General features: G+C 41.6%; 1 protein-coding gene across 3 annotated transcripts in view; it reads left to right on the top strand.

Moving 5' to 3' along the window:
- Positions 1-13,322, top strand: part of ppargc1b (peroxisome proliferator-activated receptor gamma, coactivator 1 beta) — a 202,777-nt gene that overhangs the window by 45,336 nt on the left and 144,119 nt on the right. The window lies entirely within an intron of this gene.

The raw sequence follows: 13,322 nt of genomic DNA on the forward strand, positions 1-13,322 counted from the left end.
ATCGAAGCAGCTGTTTAATAAAGTGTCTGTTGGGGCAAACACTGCAATACATCAGTGCTGTGTAATGTTATTTATCCACTCCTTTATAAGCTGCTTGCCACAGCACCGTAAGCTTAACCGGGGATCTCCTGGATCCCTGCAGGCTGCTCGGTGCGCGTTAAAGTTGAGCAACTCACACCGATGATTCCTGTAATTCGTTCAAATTGGTCAATCTGTCAGACGATGTTGAGCAAAGCGATGAGATGGAGAGGAGTCTGTGTGTTTTGGGTCATCCGAGAAAGTTGCTGCAGTTCTGCGTTTTCATAAGCGTTTGCGTAATCGTTAGGAAACGGTTACAAAACGCTCGTCTGGTTTTCACGATTGTTTGCGGTTGCTAACCGAAAACAACGGCTGCTTTGGCTGCGTGTCTGACGGGGCGATGATGACAGACAGATTATTAAACAACAGTGTTGCTGTGGGGGTCGCAGGGAAGGGATTTTGCACCGATTTTCAAAGGAAGCGCCAAAACGCCAAACTGCGTGCGGAAATCCTATCAATTCTGGGATTCCTTGCTTATTTACAAGCATTTGACAATTAACACATACATTGCTTTTAAAAAATGAATTTAAGTTTATCTCTAATTGAATTCGGGTCACAGTAAACACACCAAGCAGCACATATTAAAACAGTGTGTGAACTTCTCTAACTGGCTCTCCTGTTAATCTCAGAATAATCTGCTCAAGAACCGCGCGCAGGGCGGTAACGAGTGGCGTTCACCAAGCACAGAAGTTAAGATTTTATCTAAATTGAGTGATCTCCTGAACCTAATATGTATGCCGAATTTTATTGGAGGGATTAATTTTTAAGAACAGCTAATAGTCTGTATAAAATGATGCATGTTTTTTTGCATACATAGAAGAAAACAATAAATTAGAAAATTTCTGAACTAGGTTTGGCGTGAAATTCAAATTCTCTCAGGACAGATCAGAACCTATCGAGTCTAATCTCCATCCCCCTCATGGCTGTAGAGTCGCGCTTCCGAAATACCTAAACCAATAAAACTGCCAGTCAGTGGATTACTGGACCCTCACTGCATCACAGTGTGTGACGTAAGATTGCGTCGTTGTGATTGTTATGATTGCACGGTCATCGGAAGCTGTCTGTCTGTCTGTGTGTGTGTGTGTGTGTGTGTGTGTGTGTGTGTGTGTGTGTGTTTGGAGGGGGGATCTGTCACAGCTGATTGGCAGCTTAAGCAGGTTAATTCAGTGTGTGGTGGGATCCAGGGAGACGGTGGGCTATTTATAACGTGCAGCAGTGACATGTGCTTCCACACACAACACACACACACACACACACACACACACACACAGGCAGATGTATCTAAGAGGTTAATGAGAAGAAATTGCCCCCCATGAGGAAAGAAATGCACCAAAACATTCCCAATACCACAGCATTTATAGTAAAATATATCTACATGGTGACATCCTGCATCATTGTTATCATTTCCAATGACATCATTCAACTATAACATACCTGAAATATGCATGTATGGACCTATTATATGCATATTGAATTCATATGGCTTTATGATAGATATTATTGTTGTATATCTCATGATATCAGAGCAGTAATCCTGCAGGGACTTGAACTTTATGTGCAATATTAGTGACTCTATGTTGACCGTATCACATGACATTACCATTATCACCTGTCCAAGACTGTATTCAATCAATTCTATGTATGTAATACACATTGAAACCCTAAGTGGTTGGCATTCATTGCAAACTCATGCTGTGCAGCCAGACCTGTAGACCTTTATTTTGAAAATCTGTGGAGATTTCAGATCATGATTAGACATCAGAATGGGGTTTATTGCTAAGTAAGTTTTGACATACAGAGAATTTTCTTTGGTATATTTGTACATAAACACAATAAGCAACTAGATGTAGAATCTCACCTTTATTTTAGTTTTTTTTCAACAAGAGGGAGGCGTTTCATACAAACCTACAAGTTTACATGCTTTTGAGTTTCAGTTACAGTTTTAAAATATTTGTTCAACCAAATATAGCCCTTCTGTTTTCAATCCTTCAACGGTCACTCTGACTGACAATAACAATAATTCTGTTAAATCACAATATTTGCTGAGACAGTTATTGTACCATTAAAACCATAATATTGCAAGCCTATGTGCAATATTTTTGAAGAATCATTTGCAGAAATGTGCAAAATAGTCCAAGAAATGAGCAGAATAGCTTCCACAGATACCAAATATGGCCTAATTCAAGGATTTTAATGCACAACACTTGTTTTTCAGGATTTCAGTTAGTGGAAAAATCATATAGGTTTTAGGAAAAAGCTGGAACAAGCTCAGAAAGAATACAAAAAACAGCGTCAGACAGTGGCATCAGATGATTGTAACAACCCTACAGCTACTTTAAGGCAAACAAAATGAGAGAACTGTGCATTCCTGTAGTGCATGCTCCTATATTTGCTTTTAAACCTTTGCAAGTCTGTCTTCTCATGCTGAATAGCTGCAAAATCCTTGAGTGACACACATACAGGAGAAGGATCCAGTGCCGCGTGAGCATAGAACGGGGAAAAAATCACATTGTATTACAGCTTTCTTTATGTGTAGCTTGATAAGGTTATCTATTCTACAAACGCAGCGTTAATATGTTAATATTTACTCAGGGTTATTAGGGCTGCCTGGTGGCTTTCTCCTGCCCCTCCTCTCGCTCTCTCTCTTTTCTGTAGTGTGTGTCTATGCAGCTCGCCCCTGCCGGCTGGTTATTGTAATACTACTCTATCCTCGTGACTGGAGTTACAGAACAGGGCTGCTGCAGTCATGTGAGTTGTAGTGGAGGGAGAGGCGGGGAGGGGAGGGGAGGGGAGGGGAGGGAGGCGTTAGTCGTGACGTAGAAGAGTGACAGCCAGTCCCTCCCCCCTCCTCCTCCTCCTCCTCCTAACATGTGACTGCTTCCTCCTCTTTTCTCTCTCTGTGTCGTACAGCCTCTCGCTCGCTCTCACACATACATACAGTACACATGCTGACTGCAACTTCTCACTCATTTTTAATCTGACCTCTTTCTATCATTCTGTATGTTGAATGTACTTTATGATACATTCAAATTTGTAGCACATTTAATTAATGAAAATTTGAACCTGTTGCGCCTAATTTTTGGAAACAAGACCGGTGGTGATTTGGAAAAATAGTTTGATACGTCGGCTAAAAATGACAAAGAAGAGCTGCTGCTCACCAGTGAATTTAGTGGCCACCTTGACCAAATTAGCGAGACTTCAGGACTGATTGAGTGATGGATTTGTGGGGTAACACAGTCGCCTTCCTGTCAACATGATGAGTGTTTACATCAAAGCTCAGTTTCTTGTTAATTATACCACATATCGCTCTTCATGTGGGGAGCAGTACGTGTCTCGGTGGAGGGGCTGCTGGTGGATTGGACGGGATCGTCGACCACAGGCTCATGTGACGCCTCATTGGTCGGCCGGTGCCTCGTTGTTTGATTAGAATACACTGCGCTCTAAAACAAATGTGTGGTTTTCAGTAGAGCACGTCTGCAGCGCGTGTTTTTTGACAGTGAACACAGTCTCATATACTGCTGATACAACCAATGGTGCACGAAGACAGTATTTAATATGATGAGGAATATAGGCCACAACGTTCGTTCTGATTGGTTTGGAAGTCTTGAAATCTGGTATGGACACATTTTGGACAAAAGACGACGGCATTGAAATTTTTGCTTTCATCAATAATCAAAGTAAGGATTGTTGAAATATGAGGAAAAACAAGAACATTTTGTTTATTAAATGTCTTCCATATGAAATGATTTTGTCGTCCTGCGTATGTGTGCATGTCTTTGATAAAACATACTTAATGGTGCTCTTTGTAGTTTCTCAGATACAGCCATTTTCTTTTTGTATTATATTAAGTCTTTGGGCACATGGGGCTTTTTCTTACAGGAATATATGGAAAACAAACATGTCCCATGTGTCCAAAGACTAAATCTAGTATGATGAGAAAAACTCACTTTTCTGCCAAACGGTTTGACCTATTTTGAAAATGTATTCAGATCTGTGCTTCAGCAATCACAGAAAACACTTCCACCAAAGGAAATGCAAAATTTCAGTTGGAGGCACAACTGGGTTGGTGTATGAAGCAAAGAGAGTATAATGTCTGTCTCCACAAAAAAACTTTGGCATTGTGTGCTACTGCAGACCGTGAATAACTCGCATTTGTGCTTAACAACGTTTCCTAAGTGATGTAGACCAGGATCTGCTTTTGTCATCAGGAGGTGGAGGGGACACCAATGCAAGGTGGCTGCAGAGCTGCAAGAACACTGTTTAACGAAAAAAACACTGGTTGTTTTTCTGCAACTCTTTGTGGTGTTTTGACAGGTGTTCATGGTACCAAACTTTTGTGTTTTAAGCCAAAACATGATCTTTTCATAACCACAGCGTTGTTGAGTAACATTTAGTTTCTGGGTTTGCTATAAATGAAACACAAATGTATCATATAAATGAAATGTACAATGCAAACATTTGTTTTCTGTCAGTTGGGTTAATCACCAATCAGGTCTTCTCTTCAAAAACAGCAGAAAGGGAAACCTTGTTTTTGTCATTCTTTTGAGAAAGTCAAGTCTGAAGGTAACATAGTCAAAGTTAACTGTTCTCAGAGCATCAAAAAGCCCTAAAGCTCATATTTTGGGTTTAAAAAAGGCTTCTAACTTCAGCTACATGACTGAACCTATTGGCAGGTTGTTTTAGAGTGCAGTTGGACTACCAGACCTGTTTCAATGCTAATCATTGACCGGGTGTTTAGGGCCGGTCTGGTCCATGCAGAGGATTGACTCTGGGAAGATCAGGCCAACTTAACGTCAGTCTCCACATCCTGCTGTAACAGGACACAACCAGCCACAGCCTGTAAAATATTAGCCGTGCATTGTCAGTTTCTCTGCTTTGCTTTTCCGTGTTGCAGTTGAGCAACGTCGCTCTTGTTAAATGCAAATTTAAGACCAAATGTTGCTGTGCGGTGAGACAATGTGGAGTCCTGCAGTTGAAAAGCACATATTTACCTTTCAGATCAGAATGCAATGCGACAAACATAAACTGCATGTACTTTGGGATCACGTGTGCCTGTTTTTGTTTTGAAGATCTGCTCAAATCTGGAAGTCAAGTAAAAATAGTTGCACTATTTTGCTCACACGGATCATAAAAAATGTATACAAATGTGCATGCAGGTTATCCCACTGCACAGTCTACTGTACAGATGTCGTCAGCATCCGCGATAAAGTCCAAATAATTGATGAATTAAAGCCACTGCATCATGTGGAACTGATAACACTCACTTTGTGTTCAATCACCACTTTCACCTGCAGCTCTTCACACCCATTAAATTAGCACTTATTTGTTGTTTTTTATCACATCCCTCCAATTAAGAGAGCAAGTCCTAGCCTGAGAGAGTAACAGGATGTGAGTTTAAGATCGAAATAGATCAGTAATTGAAAAACTTTGGGATACTTTTCAAGAGCACATTGTTCCCAGACATCAACAGATTACTCATCGCTTCCATGTTTGCCTTCGCAGTGCCCCAAGTTACATGCTATTATCAAGTAAACTAATTAGCTCTCGAGTGTTTGAAACGTTAATTGCGTCTCTGAAACGATGCCTGCATGCACCGAACGGAAAACTTAATAAAGCTTAAAGCCATTATGGTGCTGCTGTGTAGCCCTATAGAGCCTCATGCTGTCAGTCAGCACTTTATCCTATAATCATGATGCCTCCCTGTGTGTGTGTGTGTGTGTGTGTGTGTGTGTGTGTGTGTGTGCAGGCAGTCAGCTCTCATCCGTGGCTATCAGGTGATCCTATCCTATTTCCGATCAGAAGTCACACAGTCCCTTACTGACCGCATTTAGCTTGATCGTGGGATGCTGAAGGGACAGACGGATGCCACTTTCAAGTTTTTAAAGCATTAAGCCCACAACTATTAGTTATAACCATAATTTTTTGCTGTTTAATTAATATTTTCTGCTCTCCATGGATAATTAATGCAGCATAATTGTGATTGAAACAGCAATTTTGGTCATTATGTGAAAGCTTTTTGACTTACTCTTTGTCCCTCACAGAAAGTTATGCTTTAATTTTCTGTTTTCAGTTATATTAATGGGAAATTAGCAGCGTTTCCCCACAGAAGTAGAGTTTATGTGTAGCTGTAGCTGATGGGGGGAAACCGACAACAGCAATGACAACCACAGCAAACCTTTTGTTTCCTTGTAAATGTATCTGTGTCCCTTGGTATCATTCTGTGTCCCTGCTCTAAATTTGGAGTGTTTTTGCAGGTCTATGAACGCAGCGCAGGCAGAGGTCTTCATTAGGCGTGGTGGTTAACTGATCTGTCGAGCCGTTCAGTTGATGAAATCAGATCGAGCAGCAACTGCTGCAAGTGAATGCAAACTTTAAGACCCCGCAGAGTAAACGGTCAAGTTTCGATTTCAAAGCACCTGACGTTCTGCTGCTCCATCTGTGCCCAGGGTACGCTCTGTGCTCCGACAGTGTTGTACTATAAATAATGTTTAAACCCAGGCAAGCTGCCTCAAAAAATGAATGTTGATGTCCTTGCACAACTTTCAGAATTTTTTACTGACAGCAAAGCAAAATCAATCAATCGGTGTGTGGGAAACCCTGATGTGTGATCATATGTGATCTGTGGGAAGTACCATGCAGAAACATAAGAAAAACATACCAAAAACGGAGGAAAAAACCAAAGAAGAAAGGGTGCATTGCTCCTTTTAAGTGTTATGCATCTGCTGAAACCTGATGGAGAGGCAAAAGTGGGATTTTGAGGTATCTCCCTTCATTGATATCGATTTGAATGAAACTGCAATGATCACTCATCAGTCTCTGATGTACATGATATATATACCACCCTTATAATGCATCTGCACTTAGTCTGCAAGCAGGTCGGCGCTTCACTTTCTTGACGGGTCCCAATAAATCCGATTTAAATTGGACAGTGACAGTGAGGAGTGAAGGATCCAGACAGCCAAGTCGGCAGGCAGACAGACAGGTGTATAAATAACAAGGCTTTGAAGTTCCAGCAGAGAGTGATGGATACAGGTGTTATTGGCAGTGACTGGGATTTGCACCGTGCCAGGGACAGACAGATAGACTCTCTTCAGCTATATTTTATGTTTTCTTCTCTGTCCAGTGATTTTGATGTGACTCTCCTCTATTTTCTTTTTTCACTCCCTGTTTTATCCCTAAATTCTCTGTCATTATCTTTTCCTCTCTGTGATTTTCTTCTGTCCGTCTGAGTCGTGATGTGCAGTGCTGCAGTGCAATGAGTTTAGCTTGCAGCCCTGCAATGACTCACCTGTCCCTTCTGTCACTATGTACCGGACACACACACACGCACACTGTCACTGTCACACACGCTTGAGCTCATGAGCATCACCCGCATGTGCACACACAAGCATGCATATACAGTATCTTGCACAAGATGTTGAAATATGCTCACAATGTACATATAATCTGCACCGCATTTGTATCTCCTGCATCTATCTGAGGCTGCTGAGTGAATCACAGTGAGAGTGCTATAGATCACCAATACTGCAGCCTACACTGAGCAGGTCAAAGTTCAGCGGGTCAAGGCACTGTCAGTAGATACACCAAAATGTTCCCCCGACAATAATCTGAGAGTAAGACTCAGCAACCCAATCGCAAGTAAAAATGTCAGCGTTGTATATATCTGCAAACCATGGATACTTCACAATTACTTGTCATTATGTAGCTTATATGTCAAAATTTTAGGTTTTAGCAACACTGCAATCAGTGTGTGGTTAGATTTAGGCACAAAAACCAACTGGATGGTTAGGACAAGGTCATGTTTTAGCTTAAAATACACGATTTTGGTGGCACAATCCCTTGGTTTAAAAAAATACCCTTTGGAAAAGCAGCAATGTCTTCCTAAAAAACACTGACTTTTCAGGTGACTATTCTGGAAAAGCAGCTATATCTCAGATAAAACTAATCCGTTTTGTGGCACTATCCCTTTTGGAAAAGCAGTAATATCACGGTAAGAAACAACCACTTTTCAACTCACTCCCCCTGTTTGAAATGCAGTGATGTCTTGGTAGAAACAGCGTGTACTGAGGGTTGTTTCGGAGTCAGTTTGTGTCCAGCTGTGTGGGATTTACAACATACATGTGTCATTGCATTTCCTCTTTGCTAACATGAATGTCAAAGTGTCACATCAATAAAGCTGATACAGCTTTGCTCTGTGATTGTTGCTAAAATTGACTCTGGTTTGGGTAAAGGAGCCCGGCTGTTCACTGCTGGTCACTGAGGTGTGCCACCATGTGCCCAACAGATATGTGACTGTATGTAACATGTGTGTTTACGTGTGGTTGATCCTCATCGTGTTTGTGTGTGCGTCAGAGTTTGGCGCTGGGAATATGGCTGCTTCCTCCCAAATCCCTCTGAGGTTCATCAGGCATCCGGCTTAGATGCTGACCCCCCCTCCCGCGGGCCTTTAGTGTGTGTTCCTGTGAGCGAGGATCCTAACCTGCGTGTGTGTGTGTGTGTGTGTGTGTGTGTTTGTTTCCGTGTGTCACATGTTGGAGCGTGCTGTTGCTAGCTAACATGCTAGCAGAGGCAGGTTAGGGGTCTCTCAATAATTAATTGCGTGGTGATTCGTCAGCTGCTCACTCAGGCCGGCTTGGCATGACAGGCTGAAACTCTCTCTCTCTCTCTCACACACACACACACACACACACACACACACACACACACACACTCTCATACTTAGATTTGGGCTGTAGGAGTCTGGATTAAACAAGAATCATGATTTTCTGACTCAGAATTGAGATTACAATTATCTCTCGCTATTCTTGGTGCCTCTGTAATCTCCTGTGCCTCTGATATCATTTTTTGGTGTGCTGATGTAATGCTTAGTGCTTCTGTCTTTAATAAAAGTGCATTGAAAAAGTGTTTCTGGCTGTTTTTGCAGCCTTGTTAGCTTCATTATCACCTGCAATATCAGCTAATGCTGACAAAGTGACTCCGTTTATGGTGCAAGTAGCATTTTTTTTGTCAAAACTGCAGATATTTTTATTTTCCGCTCTTCATCATCCGAGACGTTTCCTTGATTCTGACTCACATTTCCTCCGATGCTTTTACTTTTATCATGTTACCCCTCTGTATATTTTTCTCACACGGTGTAACAGAGTCGTGTCATTTGTTGATGCAACTCAGGAGTAATTATAAGCTCTTCATTGATGCATCACGTGTCCCTGCTGAATGCAAACATGGCAGAATTGATTTCATTGAGACTGCATGGAGGTATGAAACCAAATTGCAATTTTAACATGATTAATTGTGCAGCTCGTGTGTGCAGGATAAAATGTGACTAAAGATATGATGCAGATTCATTAAAAGCTTGCCACCAGCTGTGGGACATTATTATTGCTATAACTGATCAGTTGATTTCACTCATGATAATTTGTCACGTATATTTTCTCCTTTAATCAGCTTTATCTTTGGTCTCTACTACAGAAGACAGTTCGGCTCTAGCAGCCTTAACCTTTAGCCTGTAACACAGGGATAAAGAGGGACAGCAAAGAACCCACCAGTACTCAGTGCTTCTTCATTCGACTGGTTTCCATTAGCTTTTATCAGCCGACAAAGATTTTATCGTCTTACTCTGCAGCCTAGTTTTGCCTTCTTTACCAAGTTTTAAATTGAGTAATTTTAAGGGGGAACTTTGGTATTTTTTCATTATGGATCCCATTATTCCATGTTTTTGTGTCTGAGTGACTATTAAGAACCACAATTATCCAAACTGGTCCAGAATTGAGCTTAGGGGGATGCACCAGTGTCAAAAACAAGCACTTTGACACTGACAGACTCATATTGTTATTATAGGTGTCTGACAAAGAAATGAGACAATAATAAACCGACCAAATTAAGGGCAAGAAAGAAAAATTACATTTTATGTATTTGACACTTATGATAAGAATCCAAGCCTGTCAGTGATAAAAACAAAAAATTTAGTGGACCTTAAGTCTTGGAGTCTGAGTTGTTGCAGGAAGACAATAACCAAGAGACTGTATCAAGCTTAAGGTAAAGATACATGTTTCATTTCTCTACAAGTCCTTTCCATAATGTTGTCAGACTCTAGTAACGATTGAAGCCTGTCAGTGGCAAGACGGGACATTTCAGTGGACTGTCAGTGTTGTGAGTTTAGTTGTTGCAGGAAGACAAACAAACCGGGTCAAGCAAAAGGTAGAGACAAACGTTTTTTCTCAGAAGGGATTCTTTCCATAATGAGTCTTAAAATAACCACCTGAGCCTGTCAGCTGCAAAAACAAGAACTTTTATTGGACCTTTGGTCTTGTGTGTTGAGTTGTTGCAGGAAGACAATAACAAACAGACTGCATCAAACAAAAGTAATAGAAAAACTTTTTTTCTCTGTAGGGCCCCTTCCATAATGTTGTCAGTCACTTCTAATGACAATCTGACCCTGTCAGAGGCAAAACAAGCACTTTTAGTGGACGTACATAGTTGTTATATTCTTAAGTAGCCTGTTTCGCAGCTGCCTGCTGCAGGACTCTTGCTCAATACTGGATCAATTTTAAGCTTTTAAACTTATTTTACAACTTTTTAATATTAGATTTGACTGACTAATCTGACTCTCCAGAGCAACTCAGTGAAATAAAAGCCTTCAGCACAAGGGAACAGGAGGAGTCAGAGGTCACAGTGTCAGCAAAAGATCTCAGATCGGGGCAGGGACAGGACAGGTCTTTGTAGACTGGGAACTGCAGCAGAATCTCTAAATCCAGTTTGCATCCTATCGTGCATGCACACTGCAGGATTTTCCAAACACTTCTCCTTCCCCTGAGGTAGAGCAGCAGAGGAGCACTCAGCCGTGCAAAGTGTCCAACACGCACAATGGCTTCGTTGCGTGTGTTACACTGAGAGACCGAGAGAACAGATATGATGAGAGAAAGAAATGAGGGAAAGAAGAAAAAAAATCCAACAGTAAAAGCGACACCAGCGAGCAAGAATCTTATTAGGTATTCATCGTCTGTCTTTTGCCGTCTTAATTTATATGAAAATCTATTCGGCTCGTCACCGTGTTCCAGGTTGTTGGTGCCGTGACTCAAACCAGAGTGGGATGTGAGGATGTAAATTTCTCCTCCATCTCGTTTCTTTCTCCAGGCTAAAGTTTTAATACAGATAATATACTTTACAGTCAGCGCTGTGATTCACTGTTATCACCGCTCATCATATTTTCGTCTTGCTTTGCCGTCTCTTTTTTTTATGGTTCTTATCTTTACGCCACATTCAGACACTCAGCAGACCACACAGAATTTATCATTTTGGCTATTTATTGTTAAATCATCATTTACATAATGTTTAACCTTTGCGGCTCAGTGACGGCGAGCAGGTTCAGCCTCTTGCTCGTGTCATTTGGATAAATGACTGTGGTTGCTGCTGTCATATTTTCGCTGAAAACTTTGTCTGTTTGAGAAATGCTTCTGTGATGAAGACCATGTGGAGCCAGGTGGCATTAATCCAGCATAGGAGGACTGGTTGGTTTCTGCATTTTTGGGCATAAAAAGCATTGCGCTTAAGAGGGACTTGCAGAGCTGGCAGGAAGTGGTACAATAGGAAATGTTGACATACGTATGATTCTTTGCATACTCATCTTACATATGCATATTCTGATTGGATGTGCGGCTGTTTGGAGCAGTTTTGGAGGTTTGGTGCCTTGCTCATGGAGGACAATTGGCACATCCCCTGCTACTAGTCCTTACTCTCGCCAGATATCTTGATAATGAGATATCTTAATATCAAGATATCACTTTCAGCAGAATTTAACAGGTCTCCTTGAATTGGACACAATCACCATAAAATCGCACGTTATTGAGCGTTTAATCTCTATGAACAGATTCTGTATACATTTGCGGAATCTGCAGAAGACGTTATATTGTAGTTCACGTGTAGACTGAGAAGTATTAACCAATCACATCTGAATGGCAGGTAAACAGTCCATGTGGAGAGGAAGAAAGTATAGGCCAAAATGCAATTCAGAACCCATCAGTTATCGTATGATGAGGAGTCTTGGTCCGGATATCTGCAGGCCCAGAAGATTGGCCCTCACCCCAAGAGGCATAATCGTCGTCAGACCCAAAGCCAATGAGTTTTGAGATTATAGATCTGTAGCGTGCTGTCACCAAAACAACCACAAAGTGCTGTATCTGAGGAAGTCCTTGTTGAGGATGCATCCGGATGCATTATAGTGTTCAAACCACAATAAATGTGTAGTCAGATGCATCCCAGACCACCTCTACAAGTGGTTTCATTGATCGGACCACAATGTGTCTTGTTGGTTGTTGTATTTAGTCCACTTGTGATAAACGGGGCCATACATACTCGTATTGTCACAATGTGCTTAATTGAGAGGCTTTTACACACCGTTTGTGATCGCTTTTTCTGCACTGATCTCAGAATTATCAATATAATGACTTCTCTGAGTGTCGCCATGTTCATGGTTAAAATCCTGAAGTCTTTAAGGTCTGACTTTGGTGTACCCTTGTGAGGAATCCTCCAGTAACATGCACAGTCTGTATGTGAACAATCATGTTCATGACCCAGATAGTTGTCTACTCATGTATATCTCCAGCCTAAAATGATAATCTGTTCATGTTCTGCAGCCTTTTCTTTTAACTCAGTATGTTGTGTTTGTCTTGTAATCAGCACATTTTGGATTTCTTTGTGTGGTTTCCGTGTGAATATTGTCACTCGGGTTGTGTTTGCTTTAAGAATCAACATATTGATCATGTTTTATCTTGAGTTTTGTGTCGGGGGATCAATGAAGTGGCCTTGTGTGGTGTTCAGACTCTTCAGTGAGTGTGTGTATATATTTCACATGTTGACAGTAGAAAAGCACCGTAGAGGAATGATGCATGTCCACATCCACTAATTTAATTCCTCCTCACGACTCGGGCGTTTTTCCTTTTATCCGTGCACATATGTTGACATGTGTGTACATGTGCAAACGTGTGTGTGCCAACTGTCCTTAGCTAACCTTTACTGGCAATTTGTATTCATCACAGGGACCCTGTTGCCATATTGATAGTGTCAACATGAGCGTGAGGCTGTTTGCAATTCTCCGCGCATACACACACCGGCGTGCACGCCCCCCCACACACACAGCAGCTGCAACACCTGAGGGAGATAGGACGGGGTTGAAGGAGAGGGAATCCAATCTCACCCAGCAGCTCAGGGCTTTGTAGGGAAGCATGTGCAGGCCCAGCGGTCGCCGA

Source organism: Plectropomus leopardus, chromosome 8 (assembly GCF_026936395.1).
Source record: "Plectropomus leopardus strain MGB_pleo_1.0 chromosome 8, ASM2693639v1, whole genome shotgun sequence".
Taxonomy (NCBI): Eukaryota; Metazoa; Chordata; class Actinopteri; order Perciformes; family Serranidae; genus Plectropomus; species Plectropomus leopardus.